At 42.5% G+C, this 24,546-nt stretch overlaps 1 protein-coding gene and 1 long non-coding RNA gene across 3 annotated transcripts in view; one reads left to right on the top strand and one right to left on the bottom strand.

Annotated features, from left to right (window-relative positions):
- Positions 1 to 24,546, bottom strand: part of EXOC4 (exocyst complex component 4) — a 674,653-nt gene that overhangs the window by 20,348 nt on the left and 629,759 nt on the right. The window lies entirely within an intron of this gene.
- Positions 15,038 to 23,865, top strand: LOC118712986. Its single transcript, XR_004986198.1, has 3 exons — positions 15,038 to 15,049; positions 17,653 to 17,656; positions 23,720 to 23,865. It is a non-coding gene; the product is annotated as an uncharacterized LOC118712986 (long non-coding RNA).

Below are 24,546 nucleotides of genomic sequence, written 5' to 3'. Positions count from 1 at the left end.
ACATTTGTTATTTGTCCTTTCATTTTTTTTTCCTTACAAGGCATTGCGTCACTCAGTCTGCACTGAAAACACACACACACACACACACACACACACACACACACAGTGCTTTTGACAAGAGCACTGAGCACTCTGGGAACGTAGGAGATGCGGCGCTATTTCAGTGCATAGTCAATCCACTGTAATAGTGGCTTCATTGTGATAAAAAGCTTTATTGTGCTTTGTAATGAAGACACAAAGCACTTAGTTGAAATCACAGTCTTTTAAACTAATCTGCTTTATACTCTATGGCACAGACACAGATGCATGGGAATTCAAAGTGATTTCTACAAAGTGATTTACTCAAAGAAGCAAGCCTGAATGGGAACCTCAGTTCTGCTCAGGTACTGCACTGGGGTCGGGGTTTCTTATCTTTCCTTTTTCTACTGTGGTTATGGCGGTATTCTGATCTTTCTCTGTGTTTATTCTACTGTGAGGACTGAGAGACTTCCCAGTAACAATCCCTCCACCATATGTGTCCTCCATCCGGACTCCTGTACCATGTACCTCCAGGCAGGCACGCGCGCGCACACACACACACACACACACACACACACACACACACCCCACACATACACACTCACACTCACATGTGCATCCAAGACAGCCAGCTCAGTGGGAGGACAAGGAAATGAGGATTTTAAAGCCTGTAAATAAAGATTATAACTGTTGTTGCACTGCCCAAAGATACAGAGCAATTAAAAGTTCTTCAAAGAATGGAATAAGTCCATTAAATTCAGTTAAGTAATTTTTCAGAAGCACTTCTCGCTGTTTGGTCCTCTCACAATGAACTGAAGGAAGAATATCTCATTTTCCAAATGGGACTTTATGGTGTTTTCAATAAGTCCCCTCAACACTTATCTAAATCTTTAATTAGTTCTATAATATGCTGATGATATCAAGCCTAATTAAATTTATAGAGATAAGGTGCAATGACATTCTAACCAAGTGAGCTGGAAAGCATATATTAAATAGTAAATTTAATGGTTCAAGTTGATAACTACAATTTTTTATCAAAAAATTCAATTCAATTTACATGTTGTATTCAAATTGATTTTGAGTGTGCAAATTATTAAAAAAATCTCTCGAATATATCAGAAAAGTTGCTAATCCAGCCTATTTCAATATCAGTTATTAGTGTCTGCATTTGCAAATAAGCCACACATATTTGCATTTTTACCGCATATGGTAAAAATTATCTGAACCTTATGCCATTTTATTAAAAATACCAGGTGATTTTTCTTTTGGTTTCATGCATAAATTAAGGAGTAAAAAGTGACTACTGGATCTTAAGAAGAGAGTCAGCAACTCAATAAATAGCAAGGCAAAGATTACATATATATTGCTGACTAGAGCAGTTTATGTCACTCTTTGGGAACAGCAATTATGACAATAAAACTCTCTGTTATTTAGGATCAGCTGAAATGGAACCATACACAAACATCTGATACTACAATCCCAGCGAGGGGTGGGTGTATACACATTTGGGGTGTTTACCATCAGTTTTGGGAAGGGAAGTGGATGTACTGTTATGTTTGTCAGAAGGTATAGGTGCACATCACCGTTTGGCAAGGCATGTGCTGGGAAGCTATATTAAACATTACAAACTGTTCAGTGAGCTGCAGTGACCCTGGAATTAGCTGCATATTTGCAGAGATTATACCGGACCAGCTATTATCTATTTTCTCAAAAATACTCCTTTATTACTCTAGGATTCCATTAGTTGGAAATCTGTTTTTGAATAATCAAGTAGTTTCCCAAAGTCTATTACATGGCATGTGCTTGCATTATGGGAGATACAAGTAATATACTTCAGAGAACAGAAAAGTGAGTGTCAACTGGGGCAGTCAATCATTCCAGAAAAGGGGTGGGAGTGAGATGCTTTGTGAAGAGTGAGAGGTGTAATAAGTAAGAAGAGCCAGAACAAAGCATGGAGGTTAGACTATAAATCATATGTAAGGAGGACAGTGAGATCAGGGGAAAGAGAAGATTCCAGAATAAATAATGAGAGAAGAAGCTGGCCAGTTAAGAAAGGGCAGTTATTAGGAGAATTTCTATACAAGCTTGACAAGTTCGGGCTAGATAGTATATTTAAAAAAATCACTTTGAGGATTAAACAAAAAATTAGTTTAAGGAAAGCAGTATTGCAAAGAGTGGCTTAGAGAGAGACACTGAGAGACACCGACATCAGCTGAAGAATGTTGCTTTCTTCCAGATATGAGATGGAAGTGATGTGAGAACACAAAACGGGAATCATTTAGACTGCAGTATTTCCCAAACTTTTGACATATGTGTACCCCTTCTATAATTTTCATAACGCTGAGTTCCCCTCGTACTCATGAGAACGTAGAATTAGGCTCAGCTAAGCACGGTGCAGTGCATATCCCCACCAAACTCCGGGGCAACTAGTACCCCCACCAAACTCTTCCTGTACCCCTGGGGTTATGTGTACCACACTTTGGGAAACTCTGATTTAGAGGAAGAGAGTAAACAAGTCTTTGTGCTTAACTGGACTTAAGAGGTTGACAAGGATAGATGAGCCACAGAAGGCAGCAGAAACTTCTGTAATGTGAAATCTAAGGTTAAGGTTTGGATTTGGCAGGTGTTGAGCTTTTACAGACAACCAAGACCAAAGTGATTAATACTTGAAGACTTGGAGGAAGAATTGCTGGGACCAGATAAGGATGACAAAAGAGAATGAGGACCAAGTATTATCCAGATTTCCTCCTGAAGGGAAGATGCTGTCAAGTTCAGAAATGGTAACTTGCTTTATGAGAGAAGATGAGCTCTTTTCAAATGTATTCTCTTTAATAAAATGAAAGCCTGTGCATTCTGAGACTATCCTCATGGTAGTTCATCCTATTGGGGCAGCTCTGCAAGACAACAGGAAGCTGGGCGTGGAGGACTCCAGTGGGGAGTGGTGGGGAGAAGACAACTCAGCAGGCCTGGCAGGATGATATCCTTCAGCATTAGGATGACTGCTTGTCTTAATCTCCAACTTTTTGTTCAGAATTTCCCAAGAGCAAAGAGCAGATATAGAGGACCAAAGAGAGGGATTGAGAATCTCACAGTACCTTCTGCAAATTTGGTAAAACCATGGACTATATGGCTGAAAGAAAATGAACATCTACATAAACAGATTTTGCATATAATTTTTGGTACTATGGACTCCCTGAAGATCCATCATGTACTCTAAGTTATATTTATATGAGTTATATTCTAAAACACACACCACACACACTTATCTATATAGACACTCAACTTTTCTACACAAACCTACACCATACTTAGGTGCATCCATCCATGCACCATATGGAGCTCTCTTTACCCACTTAAGTTTCTGATCAATCAGGATCTCTGCAGACCACATGAAGGCAGGAACAATGTAAATGTGGGTGGATCTCTCCATGTCACAAGGAAAACTTTAGTATCTCCAGAATTAGGAACACAGCTTATGGGATTTATTATGTAGACACATATGTGCACTGTGAGTGCTTTGAGACTGCCAGGTAAGCCAGTGTTCATTTACCTTGATTCTTAGGGTGCTTACCTAGAGACAGTCAAGTCCTAGAAAGATAGTGGTTCAAACTTACAGCCAAGGGAGCCATCCTTACTACAGGCCCCCTTCTGTGTCAAGAGAGAGAGGGGATGGATGACCTGCTCAGTGGAAGGAGGCCACTAGGCCAAGTCTTTCTGGCCTGGCTCCTACCTCCACAATGTCAGAGGAACCAAAGCTCCCCATCTCCCCATCCCGTTGTCCTAGTTCAGCTATAAAGTTGGCTTTCTTCAGACTGTCAAATTACAGTGGAGAGGGGAGGAAGATCTGGGGGTGATAATAGATCAACCGAAGGACTTGTATACATGCATATAAGTACAACCAATGGACATAAAACTCTGGAGAAGGAAGATATGTGTGGGAGGGAGGGAGGGGGGAAAAAAAAAACACAAAAAAAATATTAAAAAAAAAAAAAGTTGGCTTTCCTGACTCTCTGACCTCTGAATAGACACTGTGGAGACCCAGTGCCTCAGTGGGCACATTCCTATTCCACAGGTTAACCTTCCCCAACCTGTCCCCAACCACATCTATGTCCCCCCTTAGCGCAATCCCCGGGAGCTTGGGTTCTCCCATGGTTGGCCTCAGTGATGATGTGGTGACTTTTTCTCCTCACTTGGGAGAGATCTAAGCATCTGTTATTTGAATTTAGAAGCAACATAGATGCATTTTGAACCCCTGCCACTTAGTGAGGGAGTACAGGGTGCAAATTTCATTGTGGCAGGACAATGATCAGAGGTGATGTGAGGTCTTCAAGAAAAAATATTTGCTAGCTTACTGTAAGCTTATGTGGTTTGGGGGTGTGTGTACAAAAACACCCACTGATAGCCCAGGGATCTTGCAAGAGCGCCTGGTTACTGCTGCTGGGAATGCATGTATGAAGACTGGTATAGGCCTGTTCTCTGGGAAGGTGAGGGTCTGGAGGCCACACAGGACAGTGAGGAAGCATAAGGGGGAAAACAGGGAAAGATGTTTTATAAAATAGAGCTAAGAAGGTAGAGATGCGAGAGATGAGACTTCAAAAAAAGTAACAGATAAACATGATTTTTCACAGGTGATTTCTCAAAAGGGATTAATTTACCCATGTGATTTGCTCAGCACTCTAAAATAATTGGTAAGACAGATTAGAGAGGCCCTGACTTGTGAATGACCACCTGCATGCAGCGGTTCCTGTGGAGCAGAGATGTCAGCACAGCTGCCTAGAATGTCCACAGCAGGCGGGAACATCTCACTCTGCAATGTGCAACCGGCCCTGGGATCGATAACGGTTTGGGTCTCTTTGTGTGCTCACTGCATCTCCACGGGAGATGTCTCAGGCTGCATGTTCGGACCTGAAATCTGACGCGCCAAAGTTCAGCAACGCCAATCTGCCCAGCGCGCCTGCCTCTCAGTTGAAGGGGTTCAGACAGTCCCCATTGGCCCGAGATGCAGATTCTTATACAATCAATACCGCAGCTCCTGAGCCTCATGCTTCTCAGAACTGCCTGCTCACTGTATGGTCCACAGCGGGTGGAGGAGGCCTACATGGCACTCAGTTTGCTCCCACCCTAACCTTTGAAAGGCACAGTGGGAAGCGGGTTCCCTGGTTTAGTGCCTTGTTATTCATAGCGCGAGGCATTTGAAAAGAACTCCCGAGATTCGAATCAGGTGTAAGCGGTAAGATGCTGAGGATTGCTGTTTTATAATTGGAATCCTGGAAATAAGAGTATGTGCTCTTTCAGGAACTCTGGGGCTACAGCTGGGGAATCACAACTTGTGAAAAGTCACAGGAAGACTTCAGTTTGTTCTGGGGTGGCATTCTGCTCCACAAGCTGTTTGTACCTCAAGCAACTGCTCTAAGAACATTTAGAGAAGAAACGAGGAAGATGATGTCTCCACTCAGAACCCAGAAAGCCACCAAGGATGATCCACTTCTAACTTGTGCCTCTAATGCTCACTGCTGTGTATATAAGCCAGGGCGGCTCCAGCTCTAGGGACCCTGCTGTCTCTTCCTTGCACATGTGAAGAGCAGCAAGCCTGCCTGGCAGGTGTGGCTCAGTGGCTGAGCATCAACCTATGAACCAGGAGGTCACGGTTTAATCCCCAGGTGGGGTACATGCCTGGGTTGCGAGCTCAGTCCTCAGTGTGGGGCATACAGGAGGCAGCCAATCAATGATTCTCTCTCATCATTGATGTTTTTATCTCTCTCTTCCTCTCTGAAATCAATAATTTTGTTTTTCAAAGAGCAACAAGTCTGACACCAGCCTACATCTCCCTAAGCCTGCTGTAACTCAGAGGACACAGCCGAACTTCCTGAACCTTCCACCAGGGGACAGTGCTAGAGAAATTCAATTGTGAGAGAATGATAATCCTATCAGTATCTTATCTCTAAGTGCTTTTTGTTGTCTGAGCTTGATTTCTTTTTATAGTTCAAAGCGATTCAGTGAAGAAATACATGAATTCACCCATGGAAAGCCTTTCAGTGGTGGCTCCAGGAATGGGCTCCGGCCAGGTGGATCAGCCAGAAGTCTTTGCCTGAGAAAACGTGGTCAAAAGCACTGGTATCTCCTCCCTCGGGTCCTTTTCTTGCTGCTTTTCATCTCTCCTCATGTTACTACATCCATATTTCAAATGAGAATGAAACTCCTCGACCTTGTCCCCAAGTCTGACTCACTTTCAGTGATGTCAACTGACTATCAAACATGTAAAAACCGGAAAGCTAGATATCCTTAACCTTACAACAGGACAAAAAGATAGACAGTTGCTGACATCCCCTTATTTTATACCAGGTACTTCCATTTGCAGTTTCATTTCATTCTTAAAACCACCCAAACACATACACAAGTCGTCTCTATTTTAGAGACAACTATAACTACAGGTTAAAAGGTTAAGAAGCCGAGACCAGTTTGGCTCAATGGCTAGAGCGTTGGCTTGGAGACTGAAGGGTCCTGGGTTCGATTCCGGTCAAGGGCATGTACCTTGGTTGTGGGCACATCCCCAGTAGGGGTGTGCAAGAGGCAGCTGATCGATGACTCTCTCTCGTTGATGTTTCTAACTCTCTATCTCTCACCTTTCCTCTCTGTACAAAATCAATAAAATATATTTAAAAAAAAAAGATTAAAAAACTACTGGAGGCTATGCAGCCACTAGTCAGTGGGAGAGTTGGGATTCAAACTCTGGTTCGCACTGACCAAGTTGCAACACAAGGACATTTTGGAAAGAGATACAGATTCCTCTTCTCTGGGTAGTGTCCTGGATGCCAACTTAGTGAAGGATGAATGAAATGGTGCGGTATATTTTCATGTCTATAAATTTTCATTAATGCCTCCGTTTTCAGTTTCTCTTGGCAAGCTCACATTTTAAAAACTACTTAGGAGCCTGGAACTTCTCTAAAACACTTGTTACGCATTACACATAACAATTGAGACCCCCCTCCCCCATTGGATACCCATGTACTGTATCCCATCTTCTTCCCATTTCCCAGAAACCTGTTGGCATCTTCTGTTCATTGGTTAATTCCCTCCTACCCTTTCTCATTGTGGATTTAATATTTTTTGTGTCTCTGTGAAAGTACAGTGGGGACTCCCATCTTCAACCCCATATATTATCAAACCCTCACAAGCTTTTTGAAAAATAATAGCGATGAGGAAGATCATTTTAAAATAACTTTTACTGCCGAGACCAGTTTGGCTCAATGGATAGAGCGTCGGCTTGGGGACTGAAGGGCCCGGGTTCGATTCCGGTCAAGGGCATGTACCTTGGTTGCGGGCACATCCCCAGTAGGGGGTGTGCAAGAGGCAGCTGATCGATGACTCTCTCTCATCGATGTTTCTAACTCTATCTTTCTCCCTTCCTCTCTGTACAAAATCAATAAAATATATTTAAAAAAATATATTTAAAAATAAAATAAAATAACTTTTACTACTGAAATTCATGATGGTGAGGGAGGAACAAGCTATTGCTTATTTTGTGTACCTGAGCAGGCAGGCTGCCAAAGCTGTCCACTGAGCTTAGACCAAATAGTTTCCAAACTTGTTTCATCTCTGAAACAAGAAAAGAGGAGAGATGCTAGGCGCTCATATGTGGCCTCTTAAAAGCCCAGGATGCTTTCAGTCTCCAGGCCCAGCCTCACTATGAGGCTCGCCCAGCACAGCCTTTCTCCTGGGTCACCAGGGGACTATCAAGCTCCCTTCCCCAGCGAGGCCTCCAGGCCCAGGGCTGGTCCCAGTGGCAGATTACTGAGAGGTGGTAATGAGCGCTGGCAGCACAGGGTGTCAGATGGCTCGGAGCCTGGGGTGGTGAGCGGAGCACCTTGATGTGGCCTGGAGAGGCGCCAGCCCCTCTCCTCGAGCAGCAGGACAGGGGCAGCGGCAGCAGCTTGTATGTGATGGTGATGACAGCAGCGTGACGACAGGCTGGCAGCTGCCACAGACACCAGAGCACAGCCACCGGCCAGCGACAGCAGCCACAGCTCCAGGACAGAGTGGTGACAGACTCAGGGTAGCACATGCCTGACACTTTACACAGAGACTTCAACCGTTTTCACCACAGGGCACACATTAACTAATTACTAAAATTCAGCACGCCAAAAAAGATATTTTTCCCCCATTGGACAAAAAATATAAGTATAATTTGAACCATTCATACCAGATGGCTATTGTGTTGGCTGCTGTCATTTTTTTTTTTTTAATTTTACAATCTAAGGGAAAAGAGGTCAGTGTCCCTGACTAAACAGGTATTGCATATTTTAAACATTCTTATGGCATACCACAAGTGGAAAAAAAATCACTACTTTAATGTAATATATTGAAAATCACTTTCAATATATGGAATATTGCTTTTAGGTAGTGTGGTTATAAGAAAAGACTCGCCTGTGATAGTGGCTCCCTTTTTAAGACCAAAGTCAGAGGACCACATAGAGTCCCTTCACACCATCTCAGCATCACTGATTCCAAATTCCAGGGGTTAATCCATTTCTAAAAAGGCTAGTTCTTCAAGAAATTGTAAGGGGTTAATCCATTTCTAAAAAGGCTAGTTCTTCTAGAAGGGCTGTACTCTCTATTGTCATCAGGTGGCAATAAAGAGTCATAATTTGTAATCCCAGATGGTTTGGGTTAGTAAGGAGATCAGACAGTATTTTAAATCACTACTCTGTAACTAAACTCACTGTCTGCTTATTAAAACCATCCGAGCTGCGAGAGTCAGTAACAAATGCAAACTCAGTAACAAAATGTCTGTAAATACAAAACTGAAAAGTTCTCTTATACTTTTTCAGCTGCTCTTAGCTTGATGGGTGCACAATGGAGTCTCACATTCATTTGCTGCACAGAAGTTTCTTTCTCTTTGTTCGATGCAGCCATTTTAACTTTGGAATTGCTATTTCTCCGGTAGTTTATTGCACCATAGCTCCTTTTCTAAAATAACGTCTTCCTTCAGCCGGGATGGAAGTGTGTGTGAGATTTGGAATTAGTGATACCTGTCTCTATCCTCTCAAGTGGAACCACTTTTATTTTATTATTATTTTTTTAGGCTGGATGTTCTTTAGTCCTAATTAGCTCCAGAATCAACTCTTAATAATTATTTTTAAAAATCATCAGCACTACTAAAAGCACTTCTACTTCCAGAAGCAGTTTTACAAACTCTATGTCTGTCTTTCCTCAACCACAGGACATTTTTCCTTTTTAGAAAGAAGAGAAAGAGAAAGAGAAAGAAAGAGAGAAAGAGACAGACAGAGAGAGAGAGAGAGAGAGAGAAAGAGAGAGAGAGAGCGCTTCCTGCCATTCTCTACCACTACTTTCAATTTTTGTTCTTGTTAGTTTAAAAAATAGCTTTATTGAGATATACTTCACATACCATATAATCCACCCATTTAAAATGTACAATTCAATGGTTTTTGACATTTTTATATATCTGCAACCATAACTGCCATCAATTTTAAAATATTTTCATTACCTGAGACAGAAACCCCATCCTCTCTGCCCCCTCCCCTACTCTAGGCAACTGCTTATATACATTCTGTCCTATAGATCTCACTATTCTGGACTTTCATATGAATGAAATCAAGCAGTGTATGAACTTGTGACGTCATGCACTGCTTATTCACTTACTTGGCTTTTCTTCACTTACATAATATTTTCAAGGTTCATTCATGATATCACATGAATCAATACTTCAATCTTTTATGGCCAAATAATAATCCATTGTACGTATATACCACATTTGTTTATCCATTCATCCAATGATGGACATCTGGGCTGTTTCCACCGTTTGGTTATTATGACTAATGCTACAATAAACATTTATGCCCAAGTTTCTGTGTGAACATATGCTCTAATTTCTGTTGGGTATACCAGCATATATCTAGGAGTGAATCTTAGGAAGTTTTAGCATCTTTTCTTATCTTAATCCTCTCCCTCTTAATTCTTATCTCACTGTACGGCTCACATTACTGAGCCAAACCTGTTACTCAGTGAATAAGCAGAAATGGCATCTTTGTTTTTGAAGCTCCAGGAATGAGTAGCTCTTATATATATGTCCAGTAACTATTGATGTATGAATTATATGAATGAATGATCCTTTCCTAAATTGTCATAACCTTGAGCAACTGACTTCTTTAGGAAATGCTTCGGACACGGAAGCAGTATAAATTACATGCTCTGGGGCTTGTACGTGGCTTTATTCATTAAGAAAATTAGTGGCCAGAAGCTCCCAATGGTAGGTGGTTCTACAGACGCGTAAGAGCCAGAGAATAGGCCGCTTTGAAAGGACCACCAAGGTGCTGAAGTGACTCAGAGGCCTAATGTACGATATAAGTGGGTCATTAAACCATGTATTTTGGGTGATAAGACTGTCATTAGGCAGATAACCCGTTTGATGGGCATTTCTTGGTCTGGTTAAGATCTGTTTCCTTTATCACACTAAGAGAAACCTAGGGAGGCATGCTGTGCACAAGAGGTCTGCTTCCCCTGCTCCCTCCTACCTCTTAGAAGGACCACTCGGAGATCTTGAGGTCCTCTCATATCTATTGGCTAGATACGGCTATGCATCTGAGAATGTCCTTTCAAGGGAGACAGCAGGTATCTACAATAAATGACACTGGATACCTCTCGGAGAAAGTAAGAATTTGAAGGTTTTGTGTACTAATAGGTGACCCCAACATGAACCCTCAGCGCTCCCCCAAATGGGTGTAGGAGATAGATTCTCCCTGCCTACCTAGCATCTCTCTACATTATTACCATGAACTCTGAGGCTCAAGAAAAGAACCCCATGGAGAAGTCTTCATTGGAGGCAGAAGAATGGTATCAGGGTTGGCACTTAACTGGGTAGCGATGACACAACTTCTGAGCCTGGCTTGCTGCACTGTGCCTCCTGCACAGGCGTTGGTCCCTTCTACACTGGGGCTGACCTGGGGACTCTAGGCCCTTGACCTTCTGCTCCTTAGTGGTAGGCACAGCCTTCCCTCCCTCTCACATGATGTTGTTTTTATTGAATTTATTTGGGTGACATTGGTTAATAAAATTATATAGGTTTCAGGTGTATAGTTCTATAATACATCATCCATAGAGAGTTTAGTAGAATTTAGACAGCAATTAATTATTTTATCGTGTCTACTCTAAATTACTTAAGAATAAAGATTCAGATTGATGTGGGCAAAGCAGGTATTTATAGCTAAGAGAGAACATGGCAGTATTGATACCAAAAGCTAATAAAACTAATAATCTTTCTGTATTCAGTAAGTAACGAGGACATAACTATGTGTGGATAGAGAACAGAAGTCATAGTCATTATCACACAGCAATTTCTGTTCATGAGAAAGTGTCCCACAGCTATATTGTTTTAGTTTTAGAGAAGACAAACATCAAGAAGAGTGAGATAACTTGCCCCCCGAGGGTTGTGTCAGACGCTGGGCAGGGAAAAGGGTCAATGATGTCCCCTTTCTCCAGGCCGCCTGTCACTGCCCAGGGTGGCACTGTTTCTGATGAATGCAAACCTGTGGGAGCTGCTGGTATCAGCCTGTAGGAGGCATGGAGGCACTCAAGGGAGTCCTGCCCCAGGAGTTAGGAAGTCTGGGTTCTGCCCTAGCAGGTTCCTTCCTGGCCAGTTACTTAGTCTCTCTAAGCCAGTTTCCTGCCTGTTAAAGAAGGGACCAGATAAGGAGACCTTCACCAAAATGAAGAGATAACTCACAGAATAGGAGAACATATTCACTGATATTTCTGCTAAGGGATTAATATCCAAAATTTATCAAAGTCCATTCTAATAAAGACTTTTTATGGTTGGGGAAGACAATATGATCTAAGGCAGTGGTCGGCAAACTTATTAAGCAACAGAGCCAAATATCAATGGTACAACGATTGAAATTTCTTTTGAGAGCCAAATTTTTTTAAACTTAAACTTCTTCTAACTCCACTTCTTCAGAATAGACTCGCCCAGGCTATGTTATTTTGTGGAAGAGCCACACTCAAGGGGCCAAAGAGCCGCAATGTGGCTTGTGAGCTGCAGTTTGCTGACCACGAATCTAAGGAATCTGAGAAATAAGTCCTATATAATAAAAGGCTAATATGCAAATCAACTGAACAGCAGAACGACCGGTTGTTATAACACGCACTGACCACCAGGGGGCATATGCTCAATGCAGGAGCTGTCCCCTGATGGTCAGTGTGCTCCTACAGGGAGAGCACTGCTCAGCCAGAAGCTGGGCTCATGGCTAGCTAGCACAGTAGCAGTGGTGGGAGCCTCTCCCGCCTCCATGGCAGTGCTAAGGATGTCCAACTGATGGTTTAGGCCTGCTCCCTATGGGTTCCCTGAGTGCTCCCAGACTGCAAGAGGGTGCAGTCCAGGCTGAGGGATGCCCCTCCCCCTCCCTGAGTACACAAATTTTGTGCACTGGGCCTCTAGTTCTAAATAAATCTCTGCCTTCTACTGATTTCTCCTTTCACCCAAAGCATGGAAACTGTAGTCAGCTTAGTCAGGTCAGTTTCTTCTACTTCTCTCCTCATACTCTCAGACCTCTTTCAGTGTGTGTGTGTGTGTGTGTGTGTGTGTGTGTGCGTGTATAAAAAGAGCAAAAGAGAGAGAGAGAGAGAGTTGGCTCATTTTCCTCCTTAGCACATGAGAAGAGCTAAATCAATTCACATTCATGGAAACCTTCAGCTTCACGGAAGGACTATAAATACAGAAATGCAGATTACTATTATTTCGGGTAATTTCTGCAACTACTGTTAATTAGAGTGACAGAGGACAAGGGAACATATTGTGAAAAGGCTTTTCTTTTCCTTTGATAGCAATCACCTTGGAAATTTTATTTTTGTCTGAACCACTTAAACCACTTGTCACTCTGGGTTAAAAAAAAATGTCCTGGGAAGCAACTAAATGTGCAAATAAATAGTACAATGCACTATAGTAACAAAAACTTGATTTTCTTAAAGATACAGTTTGAGAAGAGCAATAGCATCCCCAAATTAAAGTTTATAACATTTTCTGTTTTTAATAGCTTTTTTAGATAACCTTTTCTCTGTCTACAATACCCACCCTTCTAAATCTCACCTCTTCAAGTATAGCTAAAAAACCATTTCTTCTCTAACACTTTTCTCTAATTATTTCAATGCACGCTGAATAATGTCTCAGCAGCACCTCCATCTAACTCTTTCCATAAAAATACCTTCCAATAAAGAAAATTTTAAAGTGTCTATTTTCTTTGGCACATAATAAACTCATGATTTTGTCTGTGCTGCTCACTTATTACTTAAATTTCATTCACTCAGCAAACTGCTATTGGTGTAATAGTTATCTCTTGGTTCTGTTCATCTAAACAGAATTTAAAAAGCTAAAACTCACAAGTTTCAATAGATTTTACTATACATGTATGTAACATTGAAGGTTGTAAATCAAAGAAGAAATTATTAATAAGATACTGGGTAACTCATAGATGAGCCAGACTGGGAAAGTGAGCAGGAGTAAGCAAAGCTAGGCAGCAATTGGGATCACGGCCAAAATTACTGCAGAATCACTCTCCAAAGACAGGTTCATGGAAATACCACAGCTGCCATTACTAAGGACAGCCATCAGGTCTTGTTCTGCCTCATGGATGTTGAGCCACTGAAGCTATTACCACCTCATGAGGTTCCCCATTCCCCTGCACTCAGTGTCCCTAGTTCCCTGCTTAGTCTGGCGTGGGCACATTTGACTGGCCCAACGTAGGTTACGTCTCTATAGTCAGCCAGCCTGGACTTGGTGTTTTTATGATGGAAGGTGGACTGTGTCTCCCTTTAAGGCCATATTGTGAGGAATTCCCTAAACACAAAGATATTTAGAAATTAGTTGGTCAAAAAATGACAAATGTCAATCATACTTGTATATCACTGCTTTTATTTGTCTTTTAAGATAGCTAGGTTTTCGCCGAAACCGGTTTGGCTCAGTGGTAGAGCGTCGGTCTGCGGACTGAGGGGTCCCAGGTTCCATTCTGGTCAGGGGCATGTGCGTTGGTTGCGGGCACATCCCCGGTGGGGGGTGTGCAAGAGGCAGCTGGTCGATGTTTCTCTCTCATCGACGTTTCTGGCTCTCTATCCCTCTCTCCCTTCCTCTCTGTAAAAAATCAATAATAATTAAAAATAATAATAAAATAAAATAGCTAGATTTTTTATTGATAAGACAAAAATATATGGTTTATTGCTTTCCCTTCCTTTCTGAACTCTTAATTTTTTATTTATTTATTTTACATATTTTTATTGATTTCAGAGAGGAAGGGAGAGGGAGATAGAAACATCAATGATGAGAATCATTGATCAGTTGCCCCCTGCATGCCCCCTATTGGGGATCGAGCCCACAACCTGGGCATGTGCCTTTGACTGGCATCAAACCCAGGATCCTTCAGTCCGCCAGCCAACGCTCTATCCACTGAGCCAAACCAGCTAGAGCCTTTCTGAAACACTTTAAATTCATGTAGGAAGGCATAGTAGCTTCTTAAAAGCCATTGAGGACAATTTCATCAATCACTGTATATATCGTGTGTACTGATACTTTGGTAATGGAGGCTTGCACGTAGTAGTGGTCCAACTCTCCCTGTGCTGTCTGGCCCATGTTCCTCCCTGACCTGGACACCTAATGCTGCTGCCACGGCAGGTTTCTCAGAGATCCTCATCCGTTCCTGACTCTGTTGGGCCCAATGATGCCCGTGATCATTTCTGGCCAGGCCTTAGGTGCTGTGCTCAAATCCTTTCTCCTAATCTTCCTTGGTCTCCTCTGTTTCTCCCTGCAAGCCTACAAGACAACAACTTTCAATTGCTCCCAGGGAGGATAAAACATTGTCACCCCTCGTTTAAGCCCTTTCAACTTGGAACACCCCAATCATCGCCATTTAATAGAGTCTATAAAGTCATTTGGGCCCTGGTGTATCTTCTTGAAATGCTAATACATTACAGTGAAATGAGCTGTGTAGCACAGCAGCGAAAATGCAGATAGAGCTGGCTTTGAATCACTGTGCTGTCATTTACTAGTTGTGCTGGACTTGGGTTACTTAATCTTTCAGAGTCTCAATTTTCCCATTTGTAAAATGAAAATGCTAATACATGCGAGGTCATTATAAGGATTAAATGAGATGTGTATAAATCACGTAAATAGAGTGCCTTACACGAAATAGGTACTCAACACACAGTAGTTATTAGTAATGATATCAACAATAATAAAATAATAAAATATTGTAAGTACTTAGCTTATACTGAGATATCATATTGAGTCATCAATTATTAAGACAGAATATAATGAAATGTATGTAATGCCTAAACTATATTGAATGCGGTGGTATCTTTAATGATGGATTGGATCCTCTAGTCTCAAGAGATAAGTACCAGGAACCCCAATTATCATGGTGGTGAAACAGCAGAGTCTGACGAGTATGACTTTCTACAGAAGAATTATCCATAACCAATTCTTACTCTTCTTCCATTGGGTTCTAAATATAACCAATAGTTCAAAAAAAGATGAATATCAGAAAGTTAAAAAGAAACTTATTGTTCTAAGAGAGAGAGAGCTTGATCTAGGACAGTGGTTGGCAAACTGCAGCTCTCGAGCCTCGGTTTGCCGCTCTGTTGACTTAATGATTTTGCCGACCACTGATCGAGGAGATTAAGCAAACCTTTTAAGTTAGGACTAATAATGTTTCGCTGATCAGGAATGGACAGGACAGATTAGATGGAGCAGAAAACCTTAATATCCCCATAAGTGATCTGCATTAAAAGCAAATGCAAACATGTAGCTCCTATTTTTAGGGGTGAGCCAGCCTTAGTACCAAGCATAGGCTCCTGCGGGACAGTATGACATGCTGGTGGGGACAGAGTCCTGGCCATTGTGTCTGCCTGGGTGAGGACCCCTTTTCAGATAGTTTCCAAAAGGACATTTCTCCCTCATTTTACAGGTGAGTGAAGTCAGTATTACCCAAGTAGATCTGCATAGGCCCTGTGGATAGAGAGAGACACCAAGAAAGGAGCTGTAGGTTTTCCAGGAAAAGTGTGTGTGTGTGTGTGTGTGTCTGTGTGTGTGTGTGTGTGTGTGTTAAAAAAGGGAAAAGAGCTATTAGAGGCTCTTTGGCTTCAGGGCCCACCATTTGAACATGCGCCATAGGTGAGAAGGAGCCTCCGAATGCCCTCCGCACCACAAACAGTAAATATTTAAGGCTCATTAAAAGCACGGGCAAATAGCTGGTGGCCACTAGCTGCAAAATGTAACTAAGGCAGTCAGCTTCCTGGCAGACATATGCTTCCCTTGTTCAAACGTTAGTGATGTGTCATTATCATTTCAGTGCTTTCATCCCTGGAGAACTAGGAAACCAAGAAATAAAAAAAATAAAAAAAGCAAAATTTCTGAAAACGGAAAAATGTACGTTCTCCCATGCTATATAATTAAAGTTAACAAAAGAAGCAGACCAGCTGCCACGTACATGGAATGGGAGAAGCCGAGACATCAAATGACTGATTTATCACAGCAAGTAATTACTTTATGTTTTTCACAAACATTTCAAGCCTATTATTATTTTCACAGCGGCACACACCGAGAGAAGACTGTCACCTAAGGGAGAAACGGGGAGCCGGGCTGTAATTAATTTCTGGTCGAATGTATCACGAAGCCTTTAATGTTGTCAATAAAATGCTCTGGCAATGAAAAATCCCCAACATCCCCCCCCTCCCTCCTCTGCCCCCAGCACCCCAACATGTTTAATCAGCATCTCGTGGGAGATTTGCCTGGAGGAGAATGCCATGCAGCAAAGTCCAGGCCATTGATCCATCCTTGCTCCGTCCTGGGTAAGGGGGTGGGGGTGTGTGTGAGGGTCAATCAGGAGCTGGTCTCTCCTACCCCCACTAGTTTTCTTCCTCGTTTGACTGCATCTCCAACTGAGAAAGTGGAAGGTGTGCAGTTCTTCGGAGGAACTTAAGCATGCAGATGCCAGGCAATGGAAATTATTACAGCGGCAGCCGCAGCCTATATCCTTAAAGGTTAGGGCACAGAGATTAAGAGTGCCTCGAGGACAGAGGGAAACGCCGATCTGAATAAAACCTTTCCATCAGCCGGAAAATTGCAGCACTACAAAGGAGCTGCGGAGCTGCTGTAGATGTGACATTTACATTTTTGAGCGCCTACATGTTTATTTTTTGAATTACTGTTCAGAGCCTTAGAAGACCTTTCTAGGTCATGCAGAAGCAGTAGCCAGCTCTGCCTGGCCCTCCAGGACATGTGGTGAGCAAAAGCTCCAGCCCTGATGGTGACTCTGAAAAGAAACAGGCCTCTATCACTTCTCTCCTCATCCACACACAGGCACCAAATCCTCAAGTGCCTCTGATGTACCTTGTTTCTCAGAAATCTTTCCAGTCTCTTCATGGAACTGAGTTGAAGTTAATCTTCTTTGTGAAAACCTCTTCCATGACGGCTCTTTTGAGAGTGGGGGGTGGGGAGGCCAAGGTGAACCCCATCTCTGGCCCTACATCATGGCACTCGGGGCAAGTCATGTCTGTCTGAGGCCCTGCACTTAATCGTCTGACCAAACCCTTTATTTTGTTGACGAGGAAACTTCAGCCAAGAGAGTTGAAGAGACATGTCCATGTGTGTGCATTCATGGGTTGAATTTGTTTGCTGGCCAACCATTAATAAATGAAACAGTTAGTTCTCCCCTAAATTTCCAAGAACACAACCTGACTCAAGGTGCCTGCCCTGAGGGATAGTTTAATGAGGATTCAACTTAATCCAGGACAGGCCTTTCATGTTATAATTATCTTCACTGTCCTTGAGAGGAGAAAAAAAAGAGAAATGGGGAATAAAGGACCAGAAGAAGCTGAGAGAAAAATGGCCTAAATGTTGTATGTCTTAAGAACCCAAGGTTAGGTCAGTATTTCCCCAGGAGTGTGTAAGAACTACCGCATTGGGGTACCCTGCAGCCCTGGGCACACATTAAATACAGTGCAGGTGCCAGGCCCCACCTCAATCTTCTAAATCCAAAATTTAGGGATGGAGTCAAAGAATTCCACTTAAAACAAGTTCTTTAGGAAATTCTCAGACCCTCTAGCCCAGGGGTCCTCAAACTTTTTAAAGTGGGGGCCAGATCACGGTCCCTCAGAGAGCTGGAGGGCCGGACTATATGAACTACTAATTCCTACTGTAACACCTCGGCTGCGCTCACTGCCCAAAAAACCTGGCGGGCCGGATCAGACTTCTCTGCGGGCCGCATGTGGCCCGCGGGCCGTAGTTTGAAGACGCCTGTTAGCCTTTGAGAACGATGGTTAACCTGTTTGGTCCTGTGAGAGTTGACGGTGTGCACTTGGGGTTAAGGACAGAGCTCACCAAGGATGCGATCACATGCTGGGTCTCATTTGCAGGATGGGTCCTAGAGAGTGAAGCTGGGCCTCACGTTATTGCTTCAGGACAGTTGTTTTGAGGTTTGGGCAGAAAACATACAAGCAGTATCAAGAACACTTTCCCCCATGGGTGGGGTCTACAGAGCTCTCTACTGTAAAACTGCTAATGAAAGCTAATCAGAACTGCAGAGGCCAGAGCGCAACAGAAATCGGGGTTGGGGGTGGGGATGAGGTGGGGGAAAGACATATAATCAGAAAAATACAAGGAAAAAATGTTTGAGACTAAGAGCCTAATTGAAAGATGAAATCATATTTTAATTCAACAAAGCAAAATAAAGACCCAGTATTTACAAGACGACAGCCCTGATTTTATACAGTGAAGACCATGCACAACCTTTGGGGTGGGAGTGAGCTGACTTTGAATCCTGACTTCTTGTGAAAGCTGGGACTGCGGCTGGGAGCTGACTACTGAGTTCATGGTGGTCCTCTGGCCTCCCATCAGACTCTGGTTTGTTTTCTTTGAAACTGCAAAGGTGTTAAGAAAGCAGAAGGTGGCGTGGAGGGAGGGCTTCCTGTATAAGATGCAACAAGAGATGCTGGGGAGGAAGTCTGGCCTGGACATGTTGGCGAAGGGCTGTAGCTCTACTTTAACAGCTGTAACAACTGGGCCTGTTTCCTGCTTATAAGTATCAAAATTAAACATTATACTCTATTTAGAGCTCAGGAAAGGTCAGCTTCCAGCATCAAGCTTTGCAGTGAGAATTCTAATGGAGTCAGTAAATGATCATCCTTGGGCTTTAGTCGCAGAACAAGTTGAACATCTTTTCAGTACAATGCAATCCTTTCCTGGCAGAAAATGGCCTCCCTGGGTGAGGTAATTTAATTTCCTGATGGTGACAACTACAGGGTCAGTGCAGGGTACACAGAGAGCACAATTTGATGAGAGCTTTTGGACAAGTCACTTCTGATTTCCGTCCCAGGGGATCCTTATTGGGAATAATAACATGTGTCATCTATGCTAATCTCTGAGTCATTCCAATTGCAGCATATCGCTCCAAAGAGAAGACACTGTCTGTCAACATTCCCTAAAGTATATATGGACAACGTACGGCAACATTAATTGAGCATAATCAAAAGGAATCTTACTGAATCAAAGCCTCACACCTGAGATATGTTTATGAGAAATCAAACACCAATACTGAAGATATCTTTTGAGAGCATTATAAGTACTCATTGTTTTGGGGTGCTTTCTGGGGGATATGCAGACCAGCAGGCATACTCACCTAACTTCAAAGAGCCCTAATTAAACAACCAATTTAGATCAATTGTTGGAATCTATAGAACCTACTCTATGTGCAATAAACACAGAAAAAGAGATCAGAAGAAAGTCGAATGGTCAGAAACAGGACAGCAAAGCCTAAGGAAGGTTTAGTTAGGGAGATGTAATGTTTAAATCTACTTACACAAAGATCTTGAATATTTTTCTCAGAGATCAAGCCATATCAATTCTTGGTTTACTATTACATTTTATTAACTGGCACATGTCCTCCTACAGGCAGCAAAAGCTATTTAACCCATCACATTTCTCCATTTACTCCAGCCCCTAGGAAAGTCAGGGTGAACTCTGGATTACCATTACATTCAAAGAGGTAGAACAGAATTTTGGGGAGCATTTTCATGAAAAGAATTTGGATATAAGATTAATATCTTATAAAATTAATTACAAATCAACATGGTCAAAAATCTTGAGTATTACAGGTAAAGTCTAAAACAGGAAAAAGTTACCCCCGAACTGAAAAGACACCTACACTAATGGCAGAATAAAGTTGTGTGCGTGTGCGTGCGTGTGCGTGCGTGTGCGTGCATGTGCGTGTGTGTGTGTGTGTGTGTGTGTGTGTGTGTTAGTGGGTGGGTGTTGGGGGAACAAACAGAGAAAAAGATGTGAAAATATTTTGAATTTTTTTTTGTAACAAAATTGCTCTCCTAGCAAGGTAGACAGAGAAAATTTTAGGAACAGGTAAAGGCATTTCATGTTGTCAGCCAAGTCACCTCTGAAGCCTACCTCACGCAGCACCATTTGGAGATTTAGACCAAGGTACTCATTTGTCTGGATGACTGGGGTGTGCCCAGCAGATGGCAGCATGTCACTACTAATCCCTGATCACACCACCCTGGTCACTCCAGGCAGGAAACCTATAACCCTTTCCTGCAGAAAACCAAACTAATGACTTGGTGCAATAGGTTTACAGGAAGAAACCTACCAAACAGTTCCTGGGGCACGATTAAACATTCTCAGCCCTCCAGAGATCAAGGTTAAGGACAAAGCAGGGTACCAAGTGATATGTTGTGTTTCCAGGCTGGCTTTGCACTTGAAAACATTCCTTCCGTATCCTCTTTAGGGGTTCCTCTTCCTCCACATGCCCCTCCCTGGACATGCTGGTGTTCCCCGGGGGTTGTTCTGCACCCACAGTGTTTGCTTCCTCTAATGGCATAAGGGACAACTCTATGCTGATGACTCCCCATGTCTGTTTGCTCAGCGCATGCCTCTCCCCAAAGCTTCCAGCCTACACATGCACTTGCGTATGGGAAGTCTCACTTGGAAATCCCACAGGCACCTCAGACTCATGTCCACTGATGATCCTGCTTCATTGAATCTACCCATCCCTCCTCCTGCAGGCTCATCTGATTTGATGGTGACCCAGCTAGACACCCATGTCAGCCAGTAGATTACTCTTACTATTCAATCACTCTCTAAATCCTGACAACTTCAGCTCCTTCATACTTCTCAAGTCTCTCCTCCATCCTCACTAGCTCGGACCTCTTCAAACCCCACACACTTCTGGCTTAACAGTCACCTTCCAATGGGTATGCAAGTCCTCCAGGTTTATTGGCCTCATATCCATTTCCCACATGGAATACAAATTTGACCACCTCACTTTCCACTTAGAAGCCTTTAGCCACTGACAGTATGAAGTTCAAACACCTTAACTTTATCACCCAGGGGTATTTATTGAATGTCAGGTACTGCTCTATGCTCAGGGACTATATAAATGAGTAGTCTTTGCCTTAGAAAGCTCACATCTACCAGTGCTTCCAGTAGATGGGGAACTGACAAATTGTGTTTGAAAGCAGCTGTACCATTTATACTCCTGCCAACAATTTACGAGGGTTCCAGTTTCTCCACATCCTCTCCAACACTTGTCATTTTGATTAGAGTAACCCTCGTAGGTGTGATGTAGTATCTCACTGTGGTTCTGATTTGCATTTCCTTAAAAGTGAATGATGGTGAGCATCTTTTCATGTGCATATTGGCCATCTATGTACCTCCTTAGGAGAGATGTCTATTCAAATCCTATGCCTATTTTTTTTAACTAACAAATTTTTCCCCCATCCAAGAGTTTTACATTTACAGAAAAATTGAAAAGGCAGTGCAGAGATTTCCCAGATAACTTACACTCCATTTTCTTATTATCAACATCTTATATCAGTATGGTAAATCTATTGAAATGAATGAACCAATATTGATACATTGTTATTTACTAAAGTTCACAGTTTATTCACATTTTCTTAGTTTTTACCTAATGTCCTCTCTCAGGTCCATGAGCCCATCCAATTACCACATTACATGTAGTTGCCCTGTCTTCTCAGGCCCCTATTTGGCTATGATAGCTTCTCAGACTTTCCTTGTTTTTTAAAAACATGTTTTTATTGCTTTAGAGAAAGAAGAAGGTAGAGGAGAAAAAAGGGAGGGAGACAGGGGAGGGGACAGAGAGAGAGAGAGAGAGAGAGAGAGAGAGAGAGAGAGAGACAGAGAGAGAGACAGAGATATCCAATGGTTGCTTCCCTCCCATATGCCCTCCAAATGTGCCCTGACTGGGAATCGAACTGGTGACCTTTGGTGCATAGGATGACACTCCAACCAACTGAGCCACACCAGCCAGGACAGAATTTCCTTGTTGTTTTTTATGACCTTGAAGTTTTGAGGTGTATTGGTCAGGTATTAAATAGGGTCCTCTTCCATGAATATATGCCTGATAGTTTTTCCTTATGATTAAACAAGAGTTATGGGTTTGGGGGAACAAGATCATAGAGGTAAAGTGTCATTTTCATCCCCCTGTATCAATGGTACATCTGTCAGCATGATTTATGCTTGTTCACGTTGACTTTGACCACCTGACTCAACTACTATTTTTCAGATTCCTCTACTATAAAGTTACTTTCCCCCAATCCACAAGTATTCTTTGGAAGTACTCTTTGTATCCTCCACTTAAGAAGTGGGAAGTTAGAATCCCCCTCCTTTAGGGTAGAGTAGCCACACAATTCATTTGGAATGCTTCAGCACAGATTGGTCTCTTTCTCCTCACCAATATATTCAATCACTAATTTATATCAGTATAGACTCATTGATATTTATTTTTATGCTTCTGGTTAAAATACAATACTACTTTTGTTGTTGTTTTGTTTTTGGTCAAATTGTCCAACTTTGAGTATTGGAAGCTCTTTCAGTTGGTTCCTGTGGCCCTTGACACATCCCATCACTGTGTTGTGTGTGCTTTTTTAGTATGCCCTTATTTTGTTACTGCAAGATGTTCTAGGCTTATCTTGTATATTTCCTGTCCCAGTCCTAGAATTATCTAGTTCTCCCAGGAGTCCTGGGATCTTTCATTTGAGAATAATATTACAACCAAGATCTGGGCACCAGCTGTACTTAATGTTACTGGGGCGTCTTTACTTATTTTCTAATTTTGGTATTTGCCTTTGTTCTATTTTTTTATTATTATTTATTGTCTACAGTTTTATATATATCTACTTTTCTCCCAATTGACCTCCCACGCCTTTGTATTATTGAGTTGTAAGAGCTTTTTATATGTTCTAGATACAAGGCTCTTCATCAGTTGTTTTATATGCAATTATTTTCTCCCAATCTATTGGTTATCTTTTCACTTTCTGATTCAATGTCTTATTGAGTTAAATATGATATATTGCATTTTTCCATATACTAGTAAACCCGTGTTCAGAGGAGTCATTTCAGGCGGGATTTATTTTATCCTTTGGTCCTTAAGTCTCAAGTGGATCTTTTTCTACCAATCAGAGGTCTCTGTTGGCTTCTGTGGAGTAAATGTTCCCATGTATGGGCCCTATACGTAGGCAATGTAGGTCTTCACTGGTTAAGTGAACAGACATAGACCAGCTCCAAAGCTAACTCAGAGTTGCTGGGAGGGGGCTAAAAAGGGATGTGTGTGGTACCTGGGAGCAGAGACTGCCCTTCATTAAAAATGAAATTGCCCAGGTATTTATCCTCCTAGAGCAGGGGTGGAGAATGTCTGGCCCGCAGGTTGATTAAGGCCTGAGAAATCATTTGGTCTGGCCCTGCCAAGGCATTAGGGGTGAGTTATTTAAATGTTTGGCCAAATATAGCAGGCTAATTTTTGAGCTGATAATTTTGTATGGCCCATAAATGATTTTATAAATAAATAAAATGGCCCTTGGCAAAAAAAAAAAGGTTCTCCACCCCTGTTCTGCAGGGATCACAACTCTGCTTTATGACGGGAAACACAGTGCACGGTAGTTCCTATCCTGGGAAGTGCAGAGCTTGCTCAGTAAGCACCCAAGAAAAGAGAAATTGCCCATCTGATTTGTTGCATCTTACAACAGAAACACTCTAATCATTGCATTCCCTCCCAGGAAACTGAGGAAGAAGAAGCCTGTTCCAAATGCATGGACAGCTTGCTTCTACACTAGCTAAACTGTGTAGTGAGGATAAGGAAATGCAAACATTTCAGGCCTCTTGTGGGGCCTGTCCGTGGCCAATTCTCTGTCTAGAGCGGATGTAACCTACCATCAGCATTTGACACAGATGAAGACACCTCCTCTTAAAACACTGTCTTCACCTGACTTCTCGGACAGCCTCTCCTGGTGGTCCTCCTAGCCCTGCCTGTTCTTCAGGTTTCTCCGCTGGGCCTGCTTCAGCACCCTAACACCCAAACAGTGGAGTGCCGCTCAGTTCCTGGACAGCTCCTCTTTCTTCTCTAAGTTGTTCTTGAGTGCTTGTCTCTCCCTGTCTTATTGCCTTAAATCCCAGCTTCATACCGATAAGCCAAGCTCCTCTTCCCATCCAGATGTCTTTCCTGAGCT

Source organism: Pipistrellus kuhlii, unplaced genomic scaffold, assembly GCF_014108245.1.
Source record: "Pipistrellus kuhlii isolate mPipKuh1 unplaced genomic scaffold, mPipKuh1.p scaffold_m20_p_10, whole genome shotgun sequence".
NCBI lineage: Eukaryota > Metazoa > Chordata > Mammalia > Chiroptera > Vespertilionidae > Pipistrellus > Pipistrellus kuhlii.
Note: the sequence above shows the minus strand (reverse complement) of the source record. Positions and strands in the feature narration are given on the sequence as shown.